The sequence below is a fragment of the Triticum aestivum genome, chromosome 5A (genome assembly GCF_018294505.1).
Source record: "Triticum aestivum cultivar Chinese Spring chromosome 5A, IWGSC CS RefSeq v2.1, whole genome shotgun sequence".
Taxonomy (NCBI): Eukaryota; Viridiplantae; Streptophyta; class Magnoliopsida; order Poales; family Poaceae; genus Triticum; species Triticum aestivum.
In genome coordinates, this window is record NC_057806.1 from 357,928,148 (window position 1) to 357,935,801 (window position 7,654).

Consider the following 7,654-nt stretch of genomic DNA (forward strand, 5'->3'; position numbering starts at 1 on the left):
AGGCGGCGGGGCGGCGACGGCAACGGCGGCGCGGTGCTAGGCGGCGGCGGCGCGGTGCTAGGCGGCGGGGCGAGGGTGGTTCGGGTGGTGGTGTGGGGTGCGGGGGCGGGGTATATAAGAAGGGGGGGCTAGCTTGGGGAGGGCCCAAGGCGGCGCGGGGAGGAGTCCCGACCGGACTCGGCTTGCGGCGGCGGCGGTCTCCGCGCCGGGGACGAGGCGGACGGCTCGGGCGGTTAGCTGGGCCGGCTGGCTGGCTGGGCTTCGGCCCAGTCGGCGAAGAGATTTTTTTTAAAAATAATTTCGCCAAAACTTAAATAAATCCTAGAAAATAAAATAAAAATCTAAAAATGCCAAAACAAATTTTCACCGTCTAAATAAAATATTTAGAACAAGACGAACATTTTCTTGTCTTGGCTCTAAAATGCAATTTTGAAAAACGTGCAATTTTTCTAATGCAAATAAAATAGCAATAAAATCCGAATAAAATCAAATATTTGATTTTAATATTTTTCCTCCAATATTTCATTTATTTTGGAGAAGTCATATTATCTCCTCTCATATATTTTAATATGAAATATTTTCGGAGAAAAAAAAATTAAAACCAAAAATCCTCGTTTCAATATTTGATAGAATTCAAATATGAAAACAGAGAAATCCCCAACTCTCTCCGAGGGTCCTTGAGTTGCTTAGAATTTCGAGGATCGTGAAACGAAATGCACCAAAATATGATATGCATGAATGAGCTATGTATAACATTCCAAATTGAAAATTTGGGATGTTACAAACCTACCCGCCTTAAGATGAATCTCGCCCTCGAGATTCGGGTTGGCTAGAAAATAGGTGTGGGTGGTCTTTGCGAAGATTATCCTCTCGTTCCCAGGCGGCTTCATCCACGGTATGGTGGCTCCACTGAACTTTGCAAAACTTGATAACCTTGGTGCGGGTGACTCGGCTGGCAAATTCAAGAATCCTGACTGGCTTCTCGTCATAGGTCAGATCACTGTCCAACTGAATCGCCTCCAGGGGCACCGTATCTCTTAGCGGTATATCGTCCATCTCAGCGTGACACTTCTTCAGCTGTGAAACATGAAACACATCATGAACTCCTGGCAGTCCTTCAGGTAACTCCAACTTGTAGGCAACTTCTCCCATACGTTCCAAATTTGGTACGGTCCTACAAATCTCGGGGCTAATTTTCCCTTAACTCCAAAATGTTTCACTCCTTGCAGAGGTGACACTCGTAGATATGCCGTGTCTCCAATTTCATAGGTTATTTCCTTGCATTTTGAATCTGCATAACTCTTCTGCCTGGACTGAGCTACCTTGAGTCTATCTCTAACTAATTTAACCTTCTCTTCAGACTCCTTGATCAAATCTGGTCCGAACAGCAAACAGTCTCCAACTTCATCCCATAACAACGGTGTTCTGCACCTTCGTCCATACAGGGCTTCGAACGGTGCCATCTTCAAACTGGCTTGATAGCTATTGTTGTATGAGAACTCCGCCTAGGGCAAGTTGTCATCCCAACTAGATCCATAATCTAGCGCACATGCTCTCAACATGTCCTCCAGAATCTGGTTGACTCTCTTGGTCTGTCCATCTGTCTGCGGGTGGAATGCTGTACTGAACTCCAATCTCGTTCCCAAAGTCTGGTGTAGTCGATGCCAAAACTTTGAGGTAAACCGTGTTCCTCTATCTGATACTATGGTCCTCGGAACTCCATGCAGATATACAATCTTGGTCATGTATATCTTGGCCAACTTCGCACTGGTATAGGTGGTTTTCACCGGGATAAAGTGAGCCACTTTGGTCAAGCGATCTACTACTACCCATATAGAATCATATCCTGATTTGGTCCTAGGCAATACGGTGATGAAATCCATGCCAAGTTTATCCCACTTCCATTCGGGTATAGGCATAGGCTGAAACAATCCTGCTGGCTTTTGATGCTCAGCCTTCACTCTCTGACATACATCACATACGACTACATACTCGGCAATATCCTTCTTCATACCAGTCCACCAGAAACATTCCTTCAAATCCAAATACATCTTGGTGTTTCCGGGGTGTATCGAGTATGGTGAGTCACGAGCCTCCCGAAGTATTAACTTCCTGATCTCTGTGTTATTGGGCACATAAACACGGTCCTCAAACCATAAGGTGTCGTGCTCATCTTCACGAAAACCTTTGGCCTTTCCTTTGCCCATTCTCTCTTTTATCTCAGCAATCTCTTTGTCATCCTTCTGAGCTTCCCAAATCTTTCCTAACAATGTAGACTAAACCTCTATTGTTGCAACAAAACCTCTAGGAACAATCTCCAATCGAAGTTCTCTGAGATCCTCTGCTAACTCCTTTGGCAATCCCGTGCTTACTAGGGTATTAGCATAACTCTTCCGACTCAAAGCGTCTGCTACGACATTGGCCTTGCCTGGATGATAGTGAAGCTTCATGTCATAATCCTTTATAAGCTCCAACCATCTCCTTTGCCTAAGGTTCAACTCCTTATGTGTGAAAATGTACTTCAAACTCTTATGATCCGTGTACACATCACAACGGTTTCCAATAAGGTAATGTCTCCAAGTCTTCAACGCATGCACTATGACAGCCAACTCCAAATCATGCATGGCATAATTTAACTCATGCGATTTCAGTTGTCGTGAGGCATACGAAACAACTCTTCCGTCCTGCATAAGCACACTTCCAAGTCCTAGGTGAGAGGCATCGCAATACACTTGAAACTCCTTGCGTATATCCGGCAGAATCAACATTGGGGCTGTAGTCAAATGTTTCTTTAACTCCTGAAAACTTGCCTCACATTCTTCCGTCCATTTAAATTTGGTATCCTTCTTCAATAACTCCGTCATTGGCTTTGCAATTTTGGAAAAATTCTTGATGAATCTCCGATAGTATCCTACGAGTCCAAGAAAACTATGGATCTCGCTAACTGAAGTGGGTTCCAACCATTCAGTGACTGACTGAACCTTGGTGGGATCTACTACTACACCTTCTCCTGATATAACATGTCCAAGGAACCCGACTTCCTTCAACCAAAACTCACATTTGCTGAACTTGGCATACAACTGGTGTTCCCTGAGTTTTTTGAGAACTAAACGTAAATGCTCCTTGTGCTCCTCCTCATTCTTCGAGTATACCATTATATCATCAATGAACACCACAACAAACTTATCCAAATATTCCATGAACACCTTGTTCATCATGCTCATGAAATAGGCAGGGGCGTTAGTCAGTCCAAATGACATGACCGTATATTCATACAACCCGTACCGTGTGGTGAATGCGGTCTTTGGTATATCCTTCTCTCGAATCTTTAGCTGGTGATATCCTAATTGCAGATCGATCTTTGAAAACACCTTAGCTCCTTGCAGCTGGTTAAACAAATCATTGATCATCGGCAGTGGGTATTTGTTCTTGATCATCACCTCATTCAACGCACGATAGTCAACAACCATTCTTAGAGTCTTATCCTTCTTCTCAACCAAAATCACTGGGCTCCCCATGGTGATGAACTCCGTCGAATGTAACCTTTCTCCAATAACTCCTTGATCTGCTTCTTAATCTCCTCCAGATCATTTGTGGGCATTCGGTAGGGTCTCTTTGATATTGGCCCTGTGCTTGGCAATAGCTCTATCAAAAACTCGATGTCTCGATCCGGTGGCATGCCTGGTAACTCCTCTGGAAAAACATCTGGGTAATCCTGTACTACAGGCACTTCCTCCTGAACAACTCCCATGAGGGTATTTACTTGGCTCCTCCTAGGCGCATGCCTAGATACATACTTAATCCTTTTTCCCTCAGGGGTGGTGAGATAAATTGACTTACTAGCACAGTCAATGCTTCCTCCATACTTTGACATCTAGTCCATGCCTAATATCACATCCAATCCTTGTGACTCCCAAATTATTAGGTCCGACGGGAAAACATGGCTACCAATGGTTAAGGGTATCTGGTCGCACCATCGACTAGCCATATACTCTACTCCAGGTGAACTCACTAACATAGGGGTCCTAAGGGTTTGGGTTGTAGTTTAAACTTATCCATGAATCCCCTTGATATGTATGAATGCGATGCACCAGTATCAAAAAGAACAAGGGCGGTAAAAGACTTAACCAAAAACTTACCAATAACCGTGTCTGTCTGCTCTTCAACCTCTTCCACGTTAACGTGGTTCACTTGCCCTTTGTTGAATGGATTGGGCTTCTTCCTAGCGCTCCCATTACTGTTTCCATTCTTCGCTTCAGGGCACTGCGTGGCATAGTGTCCAGTCTTCCCGCACTTGAAGCAAGTAACGTGGCTTAGGTCTCTCTTGGCGGGTGTGGCTGGATTGAGGCGCTTCTGCTTGTTGCTTGCTCCATTCCCATTCCCATTCCTTGGGCCAGTATGATTATGGGTACTTCCTCCATTGTGGGTGTGGCCTCCATGATTATGAACAAGTCCTCCCGAGTTCGGGGTTAGATGAGGCTTCTGCTGAGCTCCTGAGTTATACCTTCCTTGTCCATACTTCCTCTTACGACTCTCAATCTGCTACTGCTTCCCTTCAATCATAAGAGCCTCATCTACCAACTCCTGGTAGTTGTTGAATGTTTCCACCATCAACTGCATGCTCATCTCATCGTTCATCCCTTCCATAAACTTCTCCTGCTTTGCGGCATCTGTGGCCACATCTTCAGGGGCATAGCGAGATAACTTGCTAAATTCATCCACACACTGAGCCACAGTACGGTTCCCCTGGCGTAAGTTGCGAAACTCACGCTTCTTCATACCCATAGCTCTAGTTGAGACATGGGCGGTGCGAAATGCTTGCTGAAACTGATCCCATGTAACAGTGGCTATAGGATAGGTGACTATGTAATTCTCCCACCATGAGGCTGCTAATCCATCCAACTGATGTGCGGCAAAACGCACCTTCTCAGCATCAGTACATCCTACAGTGGTTAACTCCCTTCCAATCCTGCAGAGACAATCATCTGCCACTATGGGCTCGGTGCTACAGGGAAACACCGGCGGCTGCAACCTCAGAAAACGGGCTAGGTTATCAACTGGTGGTGGTGGCGGTGGGTTGTTGTTGTTGTTGCCTTGGTTCTATACTAACAACTGCATTAGGTTATTCTGCTGCTGGATCAACTGAGTGAGCTCCGGTGGGAAGGTAAATCTGGAGTCATGTCTCGGAGGCATCTGATGGGTTTAGAGGGGAGAGATTAGAATAGAATGAGGTCTAATGAGAGAAACACTACCCATATGCACATGAGACAAACACAATCATTTCACTCAATCAATCAAGTAAGGGCATACAATCGATCTAACTATCGTTACAAAAATGCTCGGACTATACTATAAACAAGGTGGAATACTACTACTGATGTGGTGGTCTACTAAAAATATTGATCGGTCGAAGACTCCATGATGTCTGATCCAACTTTGTCTTCATAGTCATCATCGCTATCGTCGGGGTCCGAGTCGGTGTCATCGATGATGATGTAGTCCTCAGAACGAATCTCATTGGGTTCTTCGTCTTCTCCTCCTGGCGCGAGCTCTCCCATGAAGACTCCTAGCTTCCTTTCCAGATCGTCATTCTTCTCCACTAATACGACTATTTCCTCCTCATAATCTTCGCGAGTAGCCTTGAGTTCTTCCACCAGTTCCGTGATCCTTGTCTTCGCCTTCTTCAGATCTATCATGTCTGCGCACATCTGGTTCTCCTGGCGACGAATGTGTTGGTTTAACTCCTGGATGAAAGCTGCGATTGGTCTATCCTTCCAAGTGCTGATCATCTCCCATTGATCATCTCGGCGCCCACAAATCTGATAGATAGTATCCTTAAGCTCCTTATGGTAAACTTCTCCAACGTGTCCCATGGTGATGTGAGCTGCCATACTCTTTCCTAGACTCTAGGTTGGTGCATCAAAGGAAAACTCTATGAGCTTAGTGACTGGTGTGAATGTCCTTCCCGGAACTTGAACTTGAATCATCCATCGTTTCTCTTCTGGTAAAGTGGCGTTGTAAGTCCCGGTGAAGCTTGGTATTCCAATGTTCAGGTACCTAGTGACTTCCTTCAAGTGTCGTCGAAAGGTGCTTCTTCATCCGGTTGTGCAAACTTGTTCCTTACGTCCGCCATCCTAAAGAGTAGAAAATGGAGAGGAGTTAGAAATGAGGAGAGAATAGGGATCTAGGGCTTTAGCTTAGTGGTCGTGTCCTACACTCAGCGTGTGCTCTGATACCATCTTGTAGCGACCCGACCTCAAATGGTCAAGTCTCTGTGCTTCAGTGTCATCCCTGGATCGGTAATGCTGACACACACAGTACTCAAAGGATTTATAACAGAGTACCAATCACACACTTATTACATCGAATGTCTCAAAAGAGAACTTATTACAATTCATATGGATTAAGGCCATCTGATACGATAACAGTGGAAGGCTTGGAAGATAAAGTGAGTCCATCAACTCCAACGGCATAGCTGAGCTGCACGACAACGACCTAACGAACCTTACTCCTCGTCTGAAAAGTCTGCAACATAATACGTTGCAGCCCGAAAATGGGCCAGCACATGGAATATGCTGGCAATATAACACAGTAGAGCAAGAATAGAATAATGCTATCACTACGTGCATATTTGGCTGGTGGAAAGCTCTATGGTTATAGTTTTGCGAAAAGCCAATTTTTCCCTACAACAAAGGAATATATTTTATTTAACTATCATGGTAGTTGAAACATCATTGAGAAGGTTCCTCCAACTCAATCCCAATTAAAAGTAATTATTAACCCAACAATATTAATTTAGAGTGATGAGATACATATGATAATCCAAGTACTAGATACTCAAGATTGTCCATAACCGGGGACATGACTAACCATGATTAGTTTATACACTCTGCAGAGGTTTGCGCACTTTTCCCCACAAGACTCGATCTCCTCCGTTGGATTTCTCGCACGACATGATGTTTGAGAAACGGATGACCGAGACATAGTTTTTCAGAAGCATTAACTCTCTACTCCGGATAGACTATACCACCTAGAACCCACTACCTGCTAGTCTACCTCTTCAAGAGCTTCACGCAACTTACTCAACTATGCTAGAGACCGTAATAGCTTGTGGCTGCACACGGAAGTTTCTAGCATGAAATATCTCAGTTCCCTTCAAGCCTGGGTGGTGGACCTTAGGATGATCACACAGGTACTCCGGTATATCCTAGGACAACACTGGATTCTCCAGGTGCCCGACAAACAATCCACCCAGATGTGTATTCAAGTTGCCACCTTAAGTTGAACCATTAATTAATAACCTCACATCTTTCATGGATTCACTCGCCCAAACCACGTCTACGAGCATAGCATAGCAATATAAGCAATACATAGAAGTAACTCCCAAGGGTTTGGTAATAACATGGCAATAGGTTCTACCTCATCAACTACTTCCCAACCCACATGTTAATTACATCCTAATCATGCAATGTTTGAGGATTGGAACTAATGCATAAAAACTGGGTGATAAAGGGTATGATCAAAGTGTTACTTGCCTTGCTGATGATCCGCAAAACCTAGAGGCTCGTATTAGCACGCTTCGCACTCCGGGTGTTCTGTCGCAAACAAACAATAAAATACATAATAAATCAAGCAAAGAAGCACGGGTAAATCT